At 40.7% G+C, this 23,913-nt stretch overlaps 1 protein-coding gene across 3 annotated transcripts in view; it reads right to left on the reverse strand.

The window, feature by feature from the left end:
• The window catches only part of FHOD3 (formin homology 2 domain containing 3), a 387,204-nt gene that overhangs the window by 363,089 nt on the left and 202 nt on the right, over positions 1-23,913 (reverse strand). The window lies entirely within an intron of this gene.

Here is a 23,913-nt window from a genome sequence, read left to right on the forward strand (position 1 = left end):
TTTGTCTACTAGCAATATTCTAATGACTACAGCCATCAATTCTTCCTAATACTTAGACTGCCTCTTAAAGGCTTAATGTTTCAAAACCAAACGTCAATTGTAAAGTCATTAAAAGAGCATGATCAAAAAGTTTAAGAGAATGAAACTCAATACAAGAACGCTGAAAAAAAGGTGAAAATACACATACCCTGCAGACTCTCTTCTTAACTACAACTTCCAGATTTTATAGAAGCTTGAGGGGTCTAAAGTCAGATTTTCTTCCCTTGAGCAGAATTTATTTGGCACTTATGCTTCATCATTTAATATATTTTTTAATCATTCATTTCTTGCTTGTTTGATTAGCTGCCAAGCAGTTTCAACCCCCAGCTTTGAAACAGTTGTCTAGACTAGAAAAGGCAAACAAAAGAGAACCTCTGCATTCATTAGTATCACATCTGAACAATACTGAAACAGAAAACCACACTCTCCAACGCAGTTACAAGTAAAAAATAAGTTTGTAAGGAAAGAATGAATGCAACATTACTAGTCCTCTCTCAACAGTATTCATTCCTCACACTCTGATCACCCTGTTTCAAAGGGCATAGGAGAGAAAATAACGAGAAACAAATGGCTTTAGTAATAAACTCCTGATCTATTTTCCTTGGCAGCGGACAGGCTCTGAATGGTATCAGCAAGGACTAGATGATGCCATAAGAGAACAGAAAGACTGAGATAGGTTGAGAAAAAGCAAGACAGGATTGTGGTATTCGAGAACAAAAAAAAGTCAATTATGCTCTTAACCTTTTTCAGAACAAAGGAATAAATAAGTAAAAGAAATACAATACTGTTTAAAAGTGAGCCTTAAATACAGTGCATAATGGGCCAATAAAGCTCATAATTAGAGTTCAAGGCTTAGAGATCAAATGCAATTAAATACTTCTAGGAATAGGAAGGCTAATTTCTTTTAATTAAAAGCATATAAAACATGTAGGTTTCAAGACATCAGCCATCCAATATCTATTATTTAAATAGGTCCATTAGGGTGGTACTCGAGTATCCCTTCTAAACTATCTGGTATTAGCTACTTTAGATCGCTGCCATAGTTATCATTTTCTTCTATGCACGTAAGAACCACAATGTATCTGTACTTTGCCATAAGCATAAAAGCTTGTATAAACCAATTCACTTGGGGCCCTTGTTTTCAGTGCTTGCTCCTAACATTTTTTTAAAAACATTTGACTACCCAAAGTAAAACACAAAGAGTGGTTTTGATAGGTAACATGGGTCAAACCCACTAGGACTGAACATGGTTTTCTGCAGTACTTGATTAAACAAACTTACAGATGTCTAGCCTGACGATTCCAAATGGACTTGCCGGCAGAAAAGATGTTGGGAATGTGCACAGACACTTACAACACCAAATGTACATGGCACCTAAATGCCATCATCAGCCAAGTTGGCACTTGTCAATTTTAGAGCCAATAGCACCGTGCACATACTTTAGCCCTCTGTCCGGGAATTGCAACAACTTTCTTGTAGTTACTTTTAACACAGATCACTTTGACAATCTACCTCATGACAAATGGTTGGGTTTCCCTGCAATGCAGCTGGGCACCAAGCTGTAAAAACAGCCCGGGAGCAGCTGTCTGGAACTGTTTGATGCTGACTTGCCACCAAAGCCAACATATTATGGAAGAACAAACCCTTAGATATCTGGCAATTAGCGAGGAAGGGGAAGACACTGTGGGCATCTTTTGGAGACTAAGCTGTCAAAATTATTTTAGAGATGCCTTAGTGGATTGGGGGGATCTGGCCTTTAGGAGTATGCTCTAAGGAGCTGCCCTAGACTGCACATGGCTCTCTACTCCCAAATTAATTGGTGTAACATTTTGTACTATAGATAAGCCTTGATAACCATTTGGTTGAATTTAACTGCTCCTCACAGCTGCCTGTAGCAAAATAATTTGGAATACCCTATCACGTACACATATGTCCGAAGCTGTATGGACTAGTTGGTTAGGTATTTCCCAGAAGGTGCCAGAACACCATAGTCTTTCACCTCACAGAACTAGGGACTTCCCAACTCTGTGGTGGAAGACTGTTCTTTGGCAAAAAAAAAAACCCAAAATGCAATAAACACACTGATTTATGTTGTTTGAGTTGAACAAGAATGTGGATGTGGTTTATGAAGGGAACATGGCTGCATGTAGAGGAGACACCTTTAATACTAAAAGTTGAAAAGAGTTTGAAGGTTTTCACATGGAGAAACATGCCCAATACCTGCAGTTTGAAACAAAGCTAGGAGTAATTTTAAAGCAGTGGGAAGAGTCACACTTCCCACAGCAGAATCAACCCTAAGGTGGTTAACCCCCAGTCACACAGCAAGCTTTTGGCACATTCAGAAAGACCAAATGTTCTCCCAAGCCTTAGATCAAGGCATTCATCACAAGCCCATCCCTCCTCCCCAAACATGGCCTTTTGGGTACTTGCTGCATTCTCAAAACTCTAGAAACAAAAGTATATGCTTTCTTCTGACACAAAAATTAATTATATACTACCTTATACTAGAAAAAGCATCGTGTTAACTAATAACAACTAAGAAAATAGGTTTCCCTTCCACAACATAGCTTTAATCTCATTGAAAAGTATCTGGTTCAAATAAAATGTAAAACCCTCCTCTCTGATAAAAACAGCACACATTTTGAGCGACTAGTAGGAAAGGGAGAGACAGGTATGTCTCTCGCTTTCCATATTCCCTCTATAATCATGACACAGTCTCTCCACTGACTTAAAAAAAAAAAAAACACAACAAACAGTAGCACAGCCCTAAAATACAGATACAAGTAAACAACACATTCAAGAAAAAAAGCATAGCCATTTCTCTCTCTCCCCCCAGTACTACCGGTACTTCTTCTACAATTTTACTACGAATTACAGCAAGAACTAATTTATTTTCAGTATGAGCTTAACCACTATTACACCACAAAAACATAGCCAAGCTTTACCTTGGAGCTGTACCTATTCATTCTTCCAGTTTCATTCACTATGGGCAAACGTCTTGCATAGCTCACACACTCCAGCAAGAGTGAGCTACAATCAAAAACTCTGAAATACGAAGCGCAAAGTTCTGTTTTATTCATAGTACTTTTGTTTGCCAATTAATTTGAAAGCAATTCTTACAGTGGGAAGAGTAGCTTGGCTTAGTTAAGCTGCCGTCTTATACTACATAGTAAAAGGATGGAGGCAAAACCCTTATGTAAAAAAAAAAAAAGCATAAAAACAATTGCAGTTTGCAAAGCATTAAGGTCTTTGGTGCTATTCTAACCTCACAATGCATACACCGGTGTAACTTTATCGGCTCCACAGGGATGATGTCATCTTCTCCAACAGCGTGTCAGTGAAATAAGAAACAGGTCCCTTCAACATGCAAGAAGGCCCAAACCTTTTGTTTGGTTTTCAGTGCTTAAACCCTCCCCTGTTGATAAACTAGCCCTGCTCTATTTAAAAGAGGGAAAAAAAGGACTGAGCGTTGGGGACGCATTCAAAAGGCAGTCCATGAAAGAGGAAAGAGTTTTGAAATTCTCTGCAGGCGCTTTGCTGTTGTAGTTGGATGGTGCATGGCCATGGCAACCCTGGGCGCCCCAGGGCATCCCTGTGGCTATGGAGACCCATGCTTCTCCTGACTCCGTCCCTCTGGCTGAGCTTTCACTTCCTGGAGCAAAACATAAATTTAAAAAAAAGAAAAAAAAAAAATAGGCAAGAGGGAACATTGAAACCCATCCTGGCAGTGATCCAAAGGAAAAAACCCAAACAAAACACAAGCCAACAACAAAGATCCACAGATTGGAAAACTGCTGACAACCTAAGTAGTAGGAAGTTTCTGATGATCCAAAAGCCATTGTGAAGCCCAATTAAAAAGAAAACAACAGCTATGGTTGTTCAGCTTGGCCAGGCAAAGAATAGCTGACTCAATCATCCTAAACCAGGAGAGGAATGCACCTTTTTGTCATGCATGAAGAAGGTTCAAAGTAAGAAATTAAAAATACACTTTTCCCCTCCACAAAAAAAAAAAAATCAGAAAACTTTTTCTCTAGTCATTAATTCACTGCAAAGAGCAACTATGCATATGAGAAGACATTCCTACTCTTTCTTCCTTTTTTGAAAATGGTACTTTAATGTCTACAGCAGCAGTATTTCAGGCTGGTTTTTTTGTGTCCTTTTTTTTCTGAAGCATTTCCTTGCTCTTCGCTGGTAGAGTGAACATCCTGCTAGCTTTTAAGTTTAAACACATGCTTCAGACAGTTTTCAGGTTATTTGGGTTTAGACAGAGAAATAAGCCCCAGATGTTTCACCAAGAAGGTTTTCCACCAGGAAATTCATGGCCCTTCCAGATGTCTCAGAAACCTAATAGACCACACTTATTCTTCCTACATGGCAGCCACGAATATTTTCTTTCCAACAAGTTGCTTATGGGATTATTATAAATGTATCCAGAGGTTATGGGTGCAGACTGCACCAGATGGATTTAGGATCATTTAACAGAGCTAGCAGTAATTAAGTCTTCCTAGTCCTTGCATCTTAGAATTATTTTGCATATTCTCTGTCCTTGCTTGGCATACACTAAGGCAAGCAAAATTTGACAGAATGAATATAAATAAAAAATACACAATCTCTATTTGCAATTACATGAAGTAGGTCAAAACGAGGGCTTGTTTCCATTTCTATAAGCCTTCTAAATTACTATTTTGAGTAGATGGTCTTGCTGTAGCTTTAATGATGTGAAGACCTATAAAACATCTTTTAAGTAATAAGATGCATAACCCCTGATGGTTATGATTTTTCAGTAGCCAGTACATCGTGTCTCTCTGCTTTTCCTCAACAGGTAACTTTCCAATGTCTTGTAGGCAATAACTGCTGCCTCTTTCTCCCCACCAGCACAGGGACTAACTGCCATTGCTAACACTGTCTCTGTACCACAGTGATGAGCCATCTTCTCTCCCAAATTGTTTAGCATGTTAACGTGATCCAGTTAAGGTATCAGCAGGTGTTCCCAACATCCAGGTCCAAGAGCTCCTACTTCTATTTCAGACCTGAGGAAAGGCTCACATACCCATCTAAGAACGGAACACTACTTTTCTTTGTAACTTTGTCTTTTGCTTATTTTAGACTTTTCTTTCCTCAGAAAGCAGCACAAGAATTCTAAGCAAGCAACGCTGGAAAGAAAAATTAGTATCACATGCTTTTTCTTAAATAGGAAATATGTCAGCTGCCATCTTGGGCAGCACTATACAAGACTGGGTTCACAAGTTCATTTAACATACTCTCGCCTGATTATTCTAGCGGCAACATCTCCCACTCCTCATAGATATACAGGCACAATTTCCAAAGAAGATACTGGGACTCCACATGGCCACCTGTAGGGACAGACAGATTCTGTGCACACAGATTTCTCAGATGGCCAAAAAAATACATTGGGAAATAGCAAGCAGGAAAAGATGAAGGTTCTGATGTGTAGGAAGCAAACAAAAAAGTAAGTGTCCTCTCTCACTGGAATGAGAGACGGATCTCATCATAATCATGGCTCATTTTCACCATAAGCCCAGCTCTTTGACAAATCTGCACACACAGTCATCTTCAGTACCTCCTGCATCTCAGACCAATGTAGAAAGCTCTGGCAATCTAGCTTACAAGGATTTGCTTAGAGTACATAATTTTGTTTAGCTCTGAAGGCAGTTTGTTCTTGTCTCAATTAGCTGTTTTCCCTGAACATATTCAGCAAAGGTAATCTTTTTTTTTTAACAGAAAACAGAATGACATCTTTCTTTTTTTCCTTAAAAAGATTAATTCTAAGAAGTCATATCTTGAGCTGTTACTAGCAAAAAATTTAAATGTCTTGATTTTATGTTTATTGGTGCACAAAACATTTTTAGTACAAGAATGAAATCTACAATATTTCTCCTTTACTCTCTTATTTTCCAGTTAGACATAATGTTTATGATACGAATTTGCACTATGTAATAAGAAATTGCACTGATGAGTAACTGCAAGCCCTATGCACCAATAGAAAAGTTAATACACACAATTCATTTGTCCTGACTGCCCTTCCAGAACCATATGAAAATATTGATTACTAGTGAATAAATATAGTCCTTCTTTAGAAACAACTTATTAATAATCGGAGTAGGGGATTGTAAACAGCCTACGGTATAGATCTTGCAGTCAATTTCTACTATACTTTGCAATTGTTATATAAGTGGTAACTTTGTCCTTACGCTGGAGGGGAAACACGACACAAAGTTCAACATTGCACACAAAAGCCAGCTACACTGCAAATACATGACAGACAGAAATCCTGCAAGCGAAGCTTTGCTATTTAAACTTACGTGGGATCTCTCACCCCCAGCATTAGGCTCCCACCATTAGCTTTGGCAATGCTGGTTTTCCTGTCTGTAGTAGACCAGGGGAGCAAAATTCCTCCTACAGCGTTTGCAATCGTGGCCACCACAGGCACTGGATCCCAAGTTTCAGGACCTTGCCCGGTCTCTGCCTCCCTCCTAACCCCTTTGCTACAGTCAGCCTAGCAAGATGGTCTGTGACCACAGGCACCCAAAACGCCAGAAAAGCCGAGGTTAGCGGGTCCTGGCACAGACGGTCTCCGTCCCAAAAGCAACTTCCACATCTCCAGTCTCGCCACAGGCTGCCTGGACGGAGGCCAGAGCAGCAACCACCTCATCCTCTGTCAGGCGACGATCAAACTGTGAGAAACGGTGCCAGGCTATAAAGGCACGGCTGGTGGCAAAGGAAAGGAGAGAGCCCACATGAGAAGGGTGTAAGGCCACTTCAAGCTATGTAACACCTACCTTTTTGTTTGGGTGGTTTTTAATTAATTTGAATTTTAGCAGACTCACTTCACTAGCCCGAGTTTTGCTTTCAACACCTGATGTGGTCCCCAGCAACCTCCCGTTGACTCTTACAGGAGAGGCGGTCAGAGGCCAGCCTGCAGCACAACCAGGGCTCCTCTGGAGAACTAGAGCATCAGTGGATTAAAGATTTCAGCCATTGGGCATGTGCAGTAACTTTTTTACCCCAACGGTACTGAGATAGTCTAGATTTTAAAGACTCTTGTGCACCTTAATGGCCCTGCGAGGTGTGAGGGGAGAGGGGTTGCCTGCTAAGCAAAGGCAACCGTCCAAGCAAGGGTGACAGAAACAGCTCTCAGGCACTCGGTTGGGTGAGACGCCGAACCAGAAAACTGAATCCATAAAACAACAACAAAGCTTACGTAGCTTTAGGGCACAGAGGGTCACGTTGCAGAAAGGCCTGTAAGAGCACCTCAGCCTATAAATGAAAATACAGCATGTCAGGGTCTGACCCAGGCATCCCTGCTTCCCTCCCGCTACAGCCTTGGCTGGAATTCAGCATCAGGTGACACAAGTCACACTTGAGAACAGTGGTACGTTTAGAACAAAATATTCAAGAGATTCTTTTCCCCTAGTCATAGATCTTTTTGGTACACTATGATCATCTTCCAAAGAGTGTAATCAAGACATTCAGTAATTTCCATTCCTGAAGCATCAGCCCTGATTGCTAAACAACGGTGTCATGATAACAAGCTGACCCTCCTTTGGGCGGAAAAGAACAGCGGTTGCTGAAACCTCAACAAGATGCTAAGAGAAAGGAATCTATATGCATTACTGTCTATGGATAAACTTGTGCCGAGAGTACTTTTGGTTTACAAACTGCTCTGCTGAGTTACCCTTAAGCATGTCAAGCTTCACATAGCTCTGTAATCTTCAGTAACATTTTGTTTGCTTGCAAACCTAAAACAATTTTAAAAAGATGTAACAAATCCCATGCAAAGCCTATAGCAGTTGCAGACTGACTGTTATACAAGCCTAAATGATGTCTCGTGACAAAACAGCCATTCCAGTACCAAGCAGGGTGTATTTTTTTTTCCTGGAAAGACAAAAAGCAGCAGAACTATCAAGTTCAACAGACAAGTACAAACCAGAAGCTGTTTAGTCTTATATTACAAATACTGAATAATTTGACAGCATGATCAAAACATGCTAACGAAGGGGTAACAGACAATAGAAGTACATAATCACAAGAAAAAGCAGGATAAAGGATGCATATCAGCTGGGCTCAAAAGACACTAAGTGTCCGTTCAGTAATCAAATAATATCTACAATATGTTTGAAAGAACTACCTTGGTTTTGAATAATAAAGTAATTACTGTAATTTACACAAGGATAGTGTTACCACAGAAACCTACTGCTTCACTATAAAGAGCTCTTGGAAAAATAACATTCAAGAGTCCAGCGGAGCTGCACATTAAGGCCATACTCATGGCCTACTAGTCCACTGCATCCACTTCAAATGACTCAAACTTCCAAGAAAAATGCCTCCTCTAACCCATATCCAGAAAACCTCAGTGGCGATAGCTAAGCAACCAGGAAAATGGCTTCCAAGTACCAGTCATCCATCACTGTGCTATGGAGACACACAGGAAAATACCAAAATTACTTACGGTAAGGTCTGGTGTGGAGTCAAAGTATTATCCAGCACTGTGTCATCAAGAGCATGGAGAAAATATCCTCACCTCTGACAACCATCCCATTACAATGTGGTAAGAAAGACTAAAATTAACAAAAACATATTTGCATTGAGAGCACCTTACACATCAAGAAAGTCTCCCACTATGTATGCCAACATGGTGCGTTCACTCAACAACAAGTATTTTTGCAAGCAAATCTCTTCCCATCATTCATTTTCTATGGTCTCTCCCAAAAACTAAGGGTAGATCAAAAAAAATCTTGTTCCTAAATAAGATTAATGTGATATTTTTATTTAGGTTCCCATTTATATGTTCCTTCTTCACTTTCTTCCAACTTAAGTGACTTAAATTGCTACAGCAAAAATGTATACTGTTTTTTAAACCGAGTTCCTACTCATTAATACCATTCCAAATATCACTAGCATTCTAATAGGAACCACAACAGTTAAAAGGCTCCTAAGCCCATTAAAAAAGCACATCCCAAAGGCAAGTCTCATTAACACCTTCCCTGCACGAACTACATAATGCAACATGCCAAAACTAGGGTGATAGCAGCCTGTGTCATATTGTCAAACGGTACTGCTGTCCTTTACATTGGATTTCTATTTTTAATACAAATGTGGAATAGTCCACTAACATTTAAGAGGGACAACCCTCTCCTGAGAGATAAGAAATGGAGATATAGGTCCCTTGAGGCAAAGGAGGAGACTAAACATTGCTAAGAACTCCCGTTTCTAAATCAACTGCCTAAGCAGGTATTGACATCACTATCTTGACAAATTCTGTAAAACCCTTTATCCCAAAAACTTTTCCAACAAATATACAGTTAACTACTTCCAAATATGTGAGGTTTACACTTAAGAAAAAATAGTCCATCTAGATACAGTTTTATTGCACTAACTGGGCATTCTTAATACATTGAACTAGTATATTAAAGCCATAACTTAAACATGTTTCATCTAAGATACATTAAAAAGACAGTTTTCCTCACAGCAAATTTAGACACCTGCTGTTATGACAGCGATGAGACTGAGACATAAGTATTTTTCCTCCAGACCAATAAAATAGCTGGATACCAATTCATTTGTGAAATGAGTTGTGAAAGTTCTCAGGGACTGGCTCATGTATAACACTTATTTCAGGGAACCTGGAAAGACTTGGTATTTTTTGTTCCAAGCAACAGACATACTTCAACCTTATTCTCACTTACAGAAGCTTGAAGTAAAATAATTCCCCTGCCCCCAAATCATAAAATAACACAGTAAGTACAAACCTATTTTCTCCTGCACAAGAACAAAACAAGGTGCCAATAAAAGCTTGCTCATCAGCTTAGTACTTTGTTTTCCTTTGTATGGCTATAGGAGACTATGCTAAGGGCACAATATAACACCCAAAGGAGAACTGCATAAACAAAACATTAACTCTAAAATCTGCCAGCAGCAACACTGGTATTTAAACTTCACGCCAATTTTGCCATTAGCAGACATTCCGCTGAAGAGCTTCTCCTGGAATCCCAGGCGCCGCTCTCCTCCGCCCACCCACCCGCTCCTGCGCCCAAAAAGCTGACAGCCCACGCTCCAAAACCTCTTGTGTTTCTGAGAAGAAGGAATGGCTATTGTCCAAGAGTTAATACAGGAAAGAGAATATTTATTTTGCATTCCCCATTCCGCCACAAATGTACGTGTGCGTCCAAGGGCAAGGTAGGCTTTGTCTGTATTACAAAGGTTTTGTTTGTTTTTTCCTTTTGCACTAGTGTAGTAGCTCTACCAGTTCTACCCATCTGTGTATAAGGGCTTCAAAGCTTTAACTCTCCTCAACTTCAAACAGAACTCCTCACTCAATGACATCAAAAAATTACAAGTCAGATTTATGCTTCCCAGTGCAAGCATCTCTGCAACTAACAGTACATGTTTCCCAACTATAACAAAGGAATATGGGCATGAGTACACAAGGCTTTGAATATCGGGTTGTAACACACGGCTTAAATGTAATTTCATTACTAGCTTATCTTTTTGTTAGCACTGCAGGTTATGGTGACACCCTTTTCACAGACAGGCCTCCAGAAATCGCTCCTGAGAATCAAGAAGTTACAGTACTATTATTTCCAGGTTTTAAAGTAAGCTCTTTTCTTGAAAAACTACAGCCTCTCTCCAGGCTACCTCTCTTCCACAGTGGAAGAAAGGAGCAGGCCCTGGTTACTTGAGACAGTTGTCCCATGCACAAAATACCCATCACCATGGTTTGATCCATCAATAGCAACAAAGTAGTTATCATCAATGGCCAAAATCTGTCTCCTCGAGGAGGCTGACTCACAGTGACCTGCAAAGTACCATCACTTGTAAACTGAGCTTCAGCCTTCTGCTACAGTGTGGGCTGCAATACTGAAAAACAGCAAGGGGAAGGGCAGGAAGAATGAGGGGTGGCACAAACAGTGCTTTGCTACACAGGCCTTTGAAATTGCCCAAACACCTCCATGTGTTTGTATAAACATTCTGTGACTCCGTAACAAAACCAAACACAGTCATTAGCTTCAGTACCATCTGATTACATAAATAGGTCTTTGTTTCCATTAGTAGCTCATAAAGATGGACACTAATATGAGCACCGCTCAGGTCATTGCCCACTGGTGACAGCTTTACTATCGAGCCAAAATACGTTCCACTGCAACAGCAAATATGAGAGTCAAATTCCCTGGTAGGACAGGCACAAGGTTACACAAGTATACTGGCTATGGTAAGAACACACATGCCAAATCACTCATACACTTCCACAAGCAGCTAATTACAATTTCTCACAACAAACCCTATCAATATTTAACAGAGATACCTGAAAATAAACAGGGGTTTCAGTTTGCTAGAATAGATTCTCCTGCAAAGTGTCTTGACATAACACCTATTCACAAAGTTACGACTGACAAATTGCAGCCTACGAGAAATACTAAATTTGGCTAACAACCTGCTCATGATTGTATTCCTGTTTCTGGGCCAGGAAAACTTTATAGACCTTCCCTCTTTTTTTTCCTTCTCATGTACAATCACCCCAGCTCCATCATCCTTTGGTTCTCTTAGGTATCTGCTTTCAGAAATAACTCAAACCATAGAAATACAGCATGAGATGAGTCACTTTTAAACTGTCAAACAGCCAGCCTGTTAAAAAGTAACACACGGGCATGACTTCAACTTCAATATTAACCTCCGGTGACTCACCTTACAGAACACACTTCAGTCTTGAATCGACTTATTTAGAAGGCATGGTCAAATAACGAGCATGAGGCAGGTGTAACATGGCTTTGATTGCATCTACATATACACACAATCATCCAAGAAAGTAATCTTTTTACAGTAATTGTTTGTAGTTTATTCTCCCTTCCCTGATTCCAACAACTAAACACAGAGACTGAGTACTTGGCAGCCTGCATCCGATGCCACTTCCTTCAGAAGAATTCACTGAGGAAAAGGGGGGGGGGGTTGAGTATTTCTGCATTCTTCAAATTATATTTTATAAGTTGATGCTTAATTATCTCAGATTTAGATTATTGTTTTTATTTCAGGAAATCTAATTTGGTGGATGAAAAACATGAGAGCATAATTTTAATCAATCTCCCTTGAAACTTCTTAAAATAACACTAGCTGATGACTACTCATGAGATAGCAAGCTATTCTCCCCTCGTCAGCTGCATATATCTTTCTGAAATAGTTGCTGGAATATCAGTGACAAACCATAACGACATAAAGGAGGTAAATATAGCTTAGATTACACTTCACCGAAAAATATTTCTAATCTCCTTTTTGTCACTCAAATCACACCTAGCTGTAATGATTTCCAAATGCTATGGGCTGCTACCAGTGGCTTTCCCACAGAAGCAACATCAATCTAAAGCATGGTTTTAAAGCAAGAGCATTCTTTCAGCAGCCTACCAGGACTATCAAAGAATTTAATGCAGTAGGTCATTTATTTGAGGTGTAACTATACTAGCCAACTTCATCAAGTTAAGAGAATACCTCGCTCAAGATAAAATCCTAGAAGTAGCTGGACAGCATTCTGCCTATTGCCTTTGTCAACTTTTAATTATGCCACGTCACCAACAAACTGTCAAAGAAGAGCACAACTGATAGCATAGAGCACATTTGAGTAAAGCCTATTTTTAGCCTGCAATTCAGTCAGCACTCTTACACCAGCCAGGATTAAAGCCCAAGACAGCCACGTTACTGTATATAGGCCAATGCAATTACATGTTGAAACATGTTGAGAGAACGTGATGGTAAACTGGAGTCGACATTGGGAGGAGCAGCACTAGACAGACAGTTGCTCTGTGCTAGCGGATGTCTTTACTGGCAGAGCATACACTTGCATCTCACCCATCTCAATTAATAGTCCACAAAGGAAAATATTAAAACAAATGACAGTTTCATTCCAATTCCTTTCAATATGATTTAGCACTCATGAAAGACAGACAACGTTTTGGCAACCTTGAAAATCAATATCCTTTTACATTCACCGGCAGCTGCTCAGATGACTTAGCTTTGTCAACGCTAAAGCAGCCCACTTCAATCCTGCCCTGAAAATACTGCCGATGAGGAGACAACTCAGTCCTCACCTTGCATGCTCCTGAACTCCTGTGCTGAGGTAGCAGTTACAGGACCTGTTTTGAAACAGCATTTGCAAGGATGCTTTTAAATACCTGTCTTTCGTAACACTGAAAAACATTAAAAAAAATTTTAATTCTTTTCTTCAAGCCAAGTAGTTTTTATACATTCAAGTGTTAACTCTTTATTAAAAATGCTAAGGTCTCACTGTCTTTTTAACCTTGAGGAGTCACATTTTGAGGCTTTTCCCCTGCAACTAGGCAGACTTTTTTTAAAAAATGAAAACACTAATCTTGCTGTGTAACAGACAGCTTCAGACTTAGGACCTATAAGACCTTATGTTTTGAGACTAACAAAACAAAACAAAAAAAAGCAACACCACAATGTCCTCTGGGATATAGCTAAATGATCTATCAAACAGTAATGAATTTCATACACTAAAACTAGAGCTGAATTCTAATCAATGATGTGAGGAAGAGTAAGACTGTGTTTCATTACCAGTTTTCCAGGACCATTAATCTTTTTTGACACAGCTTCTGAACACTAGCCTAAACAGTATTCTCTTTCTCTTCATCTTTGTACAGATGAACATTAGGAGATGTTTTCTTCAGACCCCTTGACAAGAGAGAGAGAAAGACTACAAGGAACATGTGCACATTTTGAAGACTTTCAAGCTCAACACACATATAAATTAAGGAACATCTGATTAGCAAAGAAAGAATATAGAATATCTGCATCTTGAGATAATTCCCTCCATTATTGCAAGCTTCCACATTTCAAATTTACTACAGGTGGGTGTTTCTCCAAAGGGCTTTTGAGTGCTGATCACTTCTCTTCAGCAAGTAAAATAAAAGCACCAGAAAAATTGAATTCTAAGAATCTGAATAGTAAGTTCAGAAACTCAAAGATATGGGTATACCCTAGGCTTAGCATGAATTCACATTCGTAACTGTGGTGGCTTTTTTCATCCACATTTCAAAACCAAGAAAAAAGTCCATCAAGAAGATGGGAAACCTAAAAGCTTAATTAAGTAGCATCTGAACTGAGAAACACAGCCTGAGTCTCAGAAACTATAGCCCTTTACATTGTAAACAATCACAATTTCTTCCACCACTTTCCCCGCAACATTCAACTTCATCAGAAAAATGGCTCATTTTCCTTAAGCCAAAATTCAGTCTACAAGAAGCTTAACTACAGTAACACACACATAAGGCAGCATAACACCCAGTAAAACCACTATACAGTAGCTGAAACGATGCTGCAGACAAGTTAACTTTTTAATTAGGCTTAAAAAAGCAACAACTGAATTCAGCATCTAAACAAGAACACATTACCATCTACAAGGCAAGTATAACAAACCTAAACACATTACTTTAAATAAGTTAAGCTCAATTCTGCTCAAAAATGTGGAAAGGGGGCATAAACAAGCAAGTATAACGTATTCCAATCTAAAATGAAGGTTGCATAAGACAGGAAGGGAATGCTTGGGTCACAGGCAAACAAACCAGTGCATACTAAATCCAGAAGAGTTGCACTTCTTTCTGCCTTGTACAGCCACAAGACAAAACATCTCATGTATAATAATCATTCCAGAACAAAAAATTTTCAGTGAAATGAGAGTCCTTCAACTGTGACCAGCAATGATCATTGCAATACATTAATCATTTAGAATAGTAACACACATTAAATCAGTTACGTCTGTCTGAAATAAAATACCATGTTTTACTTACACCCTGCTTTCCCACTTCTGAATAAAGCCTGCCTACCTTACTTGTGACCACTGGAGAATTACAGGCCTTCTGTATTTGTAAGAGAAGCTTGACTCAACTGGCAGCATGATACAGAGTACTTGAAAGAACGATGAAAACAAGGAAGAAACACATGTAGAGATTGAAAAGCACAAATAGCGTAATTTGCCCTAGCAGTACCTTTTCTCCCTCAGGGACACAGTTTTTCAAAAAACACCCATTTTCAGATCACATTACAGTTTCCTAAAAATATACCTAAAGGATTTAAATGAAATGTGCTTCATGAGGGAAACTTTTGAAATTCAGAAGGCACTAGCCTTAGGACCAACACACTTTCACAGCCAGACACAGGTGAGTCTGCAGCTCACCTGCACTCCTTGGCACTCGCCACTCTCAGCCTTCTCAGTCCTTGCACCCTTTTGAAAGAGACCGAGTTTTAAAAACAAATAAAACAAAAAAAACCCGCAACAAAACACACAGAGAATCCTACAAATCACTTACTTTTGATAGGCAATGGTCAGCCACAGAGGCCCTCACTGCCTGTGAAACAGAGCAGCACAAACAAACCTCACAGTTTCAGGAATCTCCCCTTTCTTCCTAGGGTCACAGGACATGGCACCATTTTTTTTCTCCCCCTTGTTGCTTATTCCTTCTTCTTCACCAGCTGCTCATCACCTTTAATTGCTCAGGCCATGCAGGATTGCTACACCTCTCAGGTGCAAAGAATAAAGCTCAACAGGTATCCTTAATTCTCTGCCTGGCAACCTAGAAGGGTCTCCCCCTCAAGAGACACCAAGACCTCCCATAAAGAGAGCAGAGGGCTCCAGATTTTTGCAAGCCAACTCCCTCACAACACTAGAGATGAAGAAGAAAGAAAAAATAAAACAAACCCTTTATGTGTGGAGCCAAAAGCCATGCTCCAGGGAGAGCTGCTGGAGTATTGTAATAAACAGAGGGTAGATACGAAGCTCTTTCGATTTCTCCACTTCCCATAAAATGCCAAGTGCTTCCAAGTTCTAGAAGTATATTTATGTCTACCCCACAGCTAGAATGGGGTCATCACTGGTGCTTTGGAGAAAATTCAGAACTTCTGTTCCACCCTGACAAAAAACAGGCACAAGTCCCCATTTGGCATTTCACTAGCACAAATGAGATTCCAGTTGGTGTTCTGGTTGCACGCCCTGCTACTGTGCTCTTTCCTTGCACAAAAAATTGTTGCTGGAAAATAGCCTTGTAGTAATGAAGTAAGAAAACAGACAGGATGTGCTTTATCAGCTAGTTTTAACTTGCATATGACCCTTAGATGAGCAACCTAGCTGGCACAGCCATGAGATCTAAAGCTACCTCCTTTGCCAGCCCCCAGATAACACCAGGTGGTTCATGATGAACATGCTGAGCAGCAGCACCAGAGAAAGGCCAGGAACTTCATCTTCTTGCTGATAACACAACCATCAGGAAAAGCTAGACACAAAATCCCCAGGCAGCTCAACAGCAGCTGAAACAGCTACTTTACTTCTGAAGCTGTTACATGTGGCTGCAATAGTATATTTACAATTCTAAAGAAAATACTTATTTTCTCAATTTCACTTACAAAGGTTGAAGGGCTCATTAGTAAATCTGAGGCAACTACCTTCAAAGAACAGCACTGAAATGTCTCGTATTTTTATTTTTAAATCAGTATCAATGTTACTTACAATTATCTTTTAACTGGCATAGTCTGTAGTTTCTAAAAGCAGAAGATAGCGCAGAAACCAAGATGACGGCATAACTTTCTTACTTTCCTAAATAGGGAAATACAAGCTATCTGCAAGTGCTTTTCATTCCAATATAATCATGCATGTTATGTACAAGAGGAAAATTGTATTGCTTTATCTTATCAATAGACTTAAAGCAATACAACTGGTTTACCTACACAAAGCACAAGTTACAGCTTATTATTTTTGTGGCTGATGACTATAAAGCTTCAAACCATACACACCCCTCCACTACTGCATGTAATCACACGTACCTGACTTGACTTTGTAATACAACTTATTTATGCAGTTTTTTCTCATCTTCCTGATATCAAGAGTTTAACTGTTAGTAAACACAAGGCAAGACTAAGTCTCATTTTCTTTGCCTTAAAAACCACTCTAGAATTACAACTAAAAGGAGATGAAGCTGCTTTTCCAGTCACCCCACTCTTTGCTAGTCAGCCTACTGAGCACTACTATGTAAAATGATGACCGATATGACCAAAAGATGAATAATAATGCATTGCCCTTGTTTAGCAATAGTGACTAGGCATCCAGGATCACAATTAGCAGTTTTCCAGGACTTTGTAATTCAAGTAAATATCCTACTCACAAAACGGATAGAGGGTCAGTTTAGAAGCATGACTACTAAAGTCAAGTAGTCATACTGAAAGTAAAGGAAAAGGTCTAAGCCTTTTTCTTTCTTTTTTAAAGCATTCTTAAAATGCTGGGAATGACAGAATTACTTCTTATTAAGTGTTTGGAATTGGAAACTGCAATGCATTTTTTTAATATATATGTGTTAAGCTGATGACATGTGGAAAGTGAACTTTCAAGTCTGTCTCACCTTTACTTCAATAGTTTCATATGTCAGATGGTTGCAGATGTTTCTAGGTAGCTGGGCCTACTAGAAAGCTCACTGCTACTTTTGTCCCAACTTGTTCCTCTGCTAAAAATATGTAACAACATTCCTTGCTGTCTTATTAATAACTGTAATACAATATAAAGTTAATATTAATATAATGCAATCCAGGTGGTGTGGAAAGTGATGACAGAGGTGTAGTAGCTGGCACTCTTTCCTCTGAGCCGGTAATGAAGTAGTATCTTACACACCCTACTGAAGCACTGAGTATAGCCCCAGCCCAGACCACTCAGGTTCACCAAAAAAATACTTGACACGTTTTGAAAGAGTAGAGGTACCAACCTGTCCTGGCTCAATTCCAGTCAGAGAAGTGGACTGTAAAACCAGGTAGCGTCATCATAGCTGATAATGTGACGGATGGGTGACTTGCAGCCCGACTGCCTTGCGTACAGTTGCACAAGGGTTGTAATACCTATCCTCACAACCCAGTGAGTGAGATCAGGCAGAAACAAATGGGACGCCCATTTAGACCCTAATTACTGGTGAGGTAGGACAGCTGTGCAAGCACTGGAAAGAGAAAACTCTTCCTCAAAGTTTTTAGAACCTTTGTTCTTATTTGGGACAACATGGTAAGAATAGGAGATCACAACGTGCCAGGTCCCACATCTTTGACCATTCCTCCACCACCATAGATGCAGACTGATGTCATCTTAGCCTCTTGCCAGCTGAAGCCATTAGCAATCTTCATACAACAATTCTGGAACAATTTGGAAGAAATGAGGTACCTACACCTGGTTTTGAAAGAAAACATCAAAATTTGTAACTGCAAGTACAAGACTTGGAGTATGATAACAGCAAAGTCTAACTTCTTCCTATTCATCTCCTTTGATTACAAACCTCCAAGTAAACACAAGGTGATGCAAGTTTCCAGAGGCTGCATCTGACCAATCTGTGATTTCAAAATTTAGCGGTACCCTGAGAACTACCAGCACGCTCCCTCCCATCATTCTTGACACTGACCTCTACAAAGACTCTTGAGCTATGAGCAGCCAAACTGAGAGACTTGCAAGAGAGGAGTGTCAAATTCAGGAATTAGATCTCTGGGATAGGTCTGCTCCCCTTCTCTTACAACACAGCTTTTAAGACCAGATCAAACAACTGAACTGAACTATAACTTGTCAGAAGAACCTTGCAAGAATTTCAAATACCTCTCATGTTAAACGGCCAGAGATAAAGCTCAGCATTTGACAGTCACTTTGTATCTGCTGTATGAGTATCTCTGCTCCCACACCGCAGAAGACAATAAGCTGCTGCAGACCAGGCAGCTTTTCATGGTTGTGCTTTTGGGCAGGTATTTATGCTCCCCCGGAAGAGTGTGTTTCACACAAGCTCTGATGCAGCTTGTGCTTTCAAGTCAGAAGACAGAGCTGCATCCTGCACCCTCTGCCCTCATAAATACTTCCCTAGAAAATTCAAGCACACACAACCACTACAGGGTCAATCTCTTGAAGCATGGGATTTTGTCAGCTCCAGAAATACTTGGCTAGATCCAGAACACTTTGGAAACCTGTTGGAAATAACTGTTGTGTGAAATCCCCTCTTCTCTTGAAGGATGAGAAAGGGCTGATGTTCACCTGCCTGAGAGACAATGTGAAAAACCTACGTGTCTTAACAGCCCTCAACTAAAATATTCCCCAGTCCTCAGCAGCGACACTTGCAGAAGATATCAGCCAGATTCCCCTGCCTGCGGGGGGTTCATCTTCCCCGGGACAATGATGATATTCCAGTTTCCGTCTTCTATTCTTCAGCTCCTGTGAAGAGCATAACAACTAACCCAAAAAATGCTCTCTTCAGAGAACAGCTGCTCTATTTACCACTACTTCCAGCAGGATCAGGATCCAAACCCTCCTCCCTTCTTCTGCTTCTCCCCAGCCTCTGTGCACCAAGGCATTTCTTAACACCACTGTGCTTCAAGGAAACCCAGGGAAGAGGAGCCAGTTGGTAGGTTTTCTGCTCTCAGAAAACCTGAGGTTGATGCCAGGATACAGCCTGGCACTGAGTTCAGTGCCAGAGCGGAGCTCCATGCCAGGACACAACCTGGTGGAACAGCCCCTGCTATCAGTTTACATCACACCATCCCTCCCGAGTCAGCCCTGGCTTTCATCTAGGGCTAAATCACAGCAACTGAAGGTGGGAATCTGGATGGCTTCTTTATGAATGAAACTCCCGAATCCCTCTAGTGCTCATTGGAGTTATTTGCTCATACCACTGTTTTTTGAATGACACTGTTCCTAATTACAAATTCTTGGAAGAGATTTAAACACAGAAGTTGCCTCCAGTTTTCTCAGAGGGAAGAGGAGGTCAAACCAACTACCCTCATAGCACTATATCTCCCCTTTCCACCATGACCAGCAGCACCCCATACGCACTGTAAGATTTTTTTGGTTTTGCATTATTACGCAAAGTATTTCAATCACATTTTCTTGATAGATTCGACAGTCTGATTTCCTATATTATTGTAAACATGTATTTCTTACAGAGCTGCCCCAATGCTGAGCAGTACTGTGGAATGTGAAAACAGAATATGGCAACATACTCAGCATCCTGTAATTATATGAATAAGTTATAATGAAGAAGATCTCTAAAAAAAGCATACCACTTGACATCGGCCATGTATATATATCCACTCTCCTTAACGGCCCTGTGTCAGCAAGTCAGAAGTATCAAGTAACTCAAAGCAATTCAAAACCAACAAACCCAAAGTACCAAATTAGATTCAAAGAGCATTATTGGCACTGGGCCTGAGCCACAAATTTAGATCCAGTTCTGAATTTTCCCAAGGTTCACAGAAATGGGCAAAAGGGACATGTGAATTCAGAGTCCAGACTAGATCCAGTTCTCATTCATACAACGGACAGTAAGAGAGACCTAAAATCCTCAGAAACAAAGCAGTAAAAGCCAAATCCGAAGTGGCGCCTTGGGCAATCGAATCAATGTAAGCAACCCAAAAAAGCTCTGCAATGTGGCTTAGTTACTCAGCAAGAATTTGTAGATGTGGCTAAAAATACCATAACAGAATTTGTGGTACTTCATTGCATTGGCAACTAAGATGGTGTGTCATCGCCCAGCACCCGAAACCATGGGGGATACCCAAAGCAAGCGTTCCCGATGGCAGTGCCCTGCCCCGGGGGGTTCAGTTCGGCACCGGGCACGCCTGCTGCACACACAAGGCAGAAGTGATCGCAAGCCAAGGTACAGCAAGCTGCTTCATCCAGAGATAAGGCTGTAGGGAAAGGTGTGTGCACAGAGAGAAGCGGGGAAATAAGGGGGAGGGAGGCGGTTCCAATCAGACACCTAATTCCAAGTGAAGGAAGGATTGCAGACACCTTTCTTCTCAGTTTTCCCTGTCAACCAATTTAGGTGCTCTCCCTCATCCAGATACTTGACGCATTCAGGGCGGTAAAGCCCATCCTAGCCAGTATTCATGGAACTCCGTTGCCTAATTTCACTGCGCTCCTCCACGAGGATCTAAAAACACTGTCAATCAGAAGACACTTCATAGATCCAGACTTGCATCCAGACTGAACTATACTTGTAAGTTTAAAGAGAAGAAGTAATAAAACCAACATATGAAATCAAGTGTCATACTTCCAAAGAACTGGACTAAAGAAATGCTGACCTTTGGAGTCAAAACTATAATACTTGCTGGTTACAGAAAAGCTACTAACGACATGCTATGACGGGTCATAGCATTTTTCATTTGAATTTTAAATGGTTTTCTTAATAATTGTTTATAATATGTAACTTACAATGACTTGCAGTATACAAGTTATTTTATTAACTACAAAAAGACCATCGTCACTACAAACTTCAACTCAGCAATGGTGAAATCTGACACGCACTGAAGTGAGCTGGATTCTCGCTACCGACTTCACTCTCTCAAGTACATCCCACAGCAGAACACCATCTACGAGGAGATGTACAAACCAGCCCGTGATTTGAAGGCAGCAAGTTGGCACCTCTGCTCAGAAAATAAGTGAATATTCATCCAAGTCAAACGAAGATAACTTAAAAACTGATGAAAGAAAACTAGCATCGATCATTCAAACTTGCTGGCAAAAAGGCCAACACTTTATAAGATTTCAGGAATGATTTAGACATCAGCATTACTATGTATTTGAGCTATGAGCTCCTACATCTGTTTCAAGATATTTTGCTCTAGTCACCATCAAGATACTAAATGGACCATCAATCCACTAGCTCACTAATTTTCAAAGCAATTAATCGATCAAGCCTCAAATATGTCAGTGTGAGCTGACATCTGAATTTCAACCTATGCTCTGCTTTGACAGCTGCATTCCTCCGAGATCACAGAGTTTGTCCTGATCTCTGGGAGAAATGGAGCAAAATCCTTCTCGGTCAACAAATGTGGTGATCTTCTAGAGAGCAGGTAAATACAGTCTTGAGGAAAAGCTGCAGAAAGAATATTCCCACCTCCAAAAAAGAAAATGGAAAGACTATCCTTAAAAAGCAACAAATCAGTTGGTTCTACAAAATCACACACACAACGATGTAATGCCAAACATAGAAAGGTTGCACTAAGTGCAAGTGCACACAATGAACTAAGCTTTCAGTATAAGTAGTAAAGGTAAACAAGTCTAATCAACCCTTTTCTTCCTCCTTCTTTGTAGAAGCTAAGAGAAGGCCAAGAGAGGTAATTAAGGCACTCTAGAAACAGGCCCTGGTTCTGCAAACACAAAGGTAACTGTAACCACGTAAGCAGATTGCAGTGAGCCTGCCCACATCATTACAACAGCAGAAACAAAATGTTTGCAAGAGTCAGAACCTCAGATTAACACATCACTGGGCCAGGACTTCCCTTTAACAGAGCAGCTATCTTTCATAGCTGGGTTTACAGCACCTCTAGAGACTTTGGCCATCTTTCATCCAAAGTCTGCAATCCAGTTTCCAAACTAATTAAACTTGAGAAACACACTGCACGCTGAAACACAGGGCAGGAGTTAAATGTGTAGAAGTGGCCATGGATTTTGGGTGGCTCCTAAGACACTAAATGGGGGCAAGGGGGGGTGTTGGTTAGTATAGGGTTATTAAAAAAAAAAAAAAAGCATGGTTATTAAAAAAAAAAAAAAATGCCAAGACAGTATTCAAAACAAAGAAAAAGCAAAACACAACACAGTGGAATACCCTTGTAAATGATGTTGAATTAACTGCAAATCTAGATTTTAAACTATCTTTTTATTTACTTCGTTAGGTGTCGGAATCCATCGGGCCCTTCTTTTAATTAGCTCTGACTCAAAAAAAAGCCTCCCTTGAAAACAATGGGACCAGTCTCTGAATTGAGGACGACTGAGCACATGAAAACAGAATTGACCCAGCGCACCAAGGGCTTCCAAAGGTTTTGTGCGTTAGGCAGAGCTCTGCTCGCTGGATGCTGTATCCTTGGCAACTATTATGCGAGAAACCGTTCTCCAAATGCAAAACTTCTGTCTGCTCCAAGAGCTTTTCTCTGAAATACTTTTATGGGCTTCTGGACACCCTTAAATCTAAGGGCACACACAGCCCTTTGTCATCTTCCCGCAAGCTCCCAAGAGCAAGATATAACACAACAAGTGATGTTAAGAGACCATTTTCCTCCCACTTTATCAGCGAGCAAATAAAAGAGTTTTACAACTTTTACTTTGTTTTCTTTTCTGGGCAGAAAAAAAGAAGTGGGCATTTTTCCTTTTTTCTTCGGTGCGCTCTGCAGAACTAACGTGCAGATACAAGATAGTAATGAAAGGACGATTATTATTATGTCAATCAATGGCGCTGCTTTGAAAATTCAAGTATCATGCCCGGGTGCCCGACTTCAAGGGCAGAACTACAGATGCCAGCCTACGTATTAGAAGAAGTATGCGAGAAGAGATAGGTAAGATTTGACAAGGGCCGTGGCAGCAACGCGCAGCAGCTCTTCGCGAGCAGGACTAGCGGTACCAATCGTTTCAAGGGCAGCAGACGCACTGCTATTTTTACCAAAGCCCTGGCTCGTTAAACCTTACCACAGCAAAGCTCAGCTCCTGCCTGCGCGACCGCGCTCCTCGCAGCTCGGCTGTCCTTAGACACCGCGTTATTCCTCAATATCCCCCAGATATTCAGAAGTCGCTAGCGAGGGACGGGCGCGTAATATTCGATACCCCACCAAGGGCTTCGGTTTGGTGGGTTGTTGGGTTGGTTTTTGGGTTTTTTGTTTTCCTCCTGAGGAAAACGGAGAGCAGCTACAACCTAACGCAGAGGCAGTAGGTGCCCTTGAAGGCGTTTGGGAACACACGAGAGCAGCGGGGCAGCCCCCCCCCCCGGGGGACCTCTCCCGAGGATTTAAGGAAATTAGTTAGGCTGCCAGAGCCACGGCCAGCGGTCCACGGGGCTGCTTTTTGGCTCCCCTCCCCCC

Source organism: Haliaeetus leucocephalus, unplaced genomic scaffold (genome assembly GCF_000737465.1).
Source record: "Haliaeetus leucocephalus isolate CR32 unplaced genomic scaffold, Haliaeetus_leucocephalus-4.0 Scaffold3, whole genome shotgun sequence".
Classification (NCBI taxonomy): Eukaryota; Metazoa; Chordata; class Aves; order Accipitriformes; family Accipitridae; genus Haliaeetus; species Haliaeetus leucocephalus.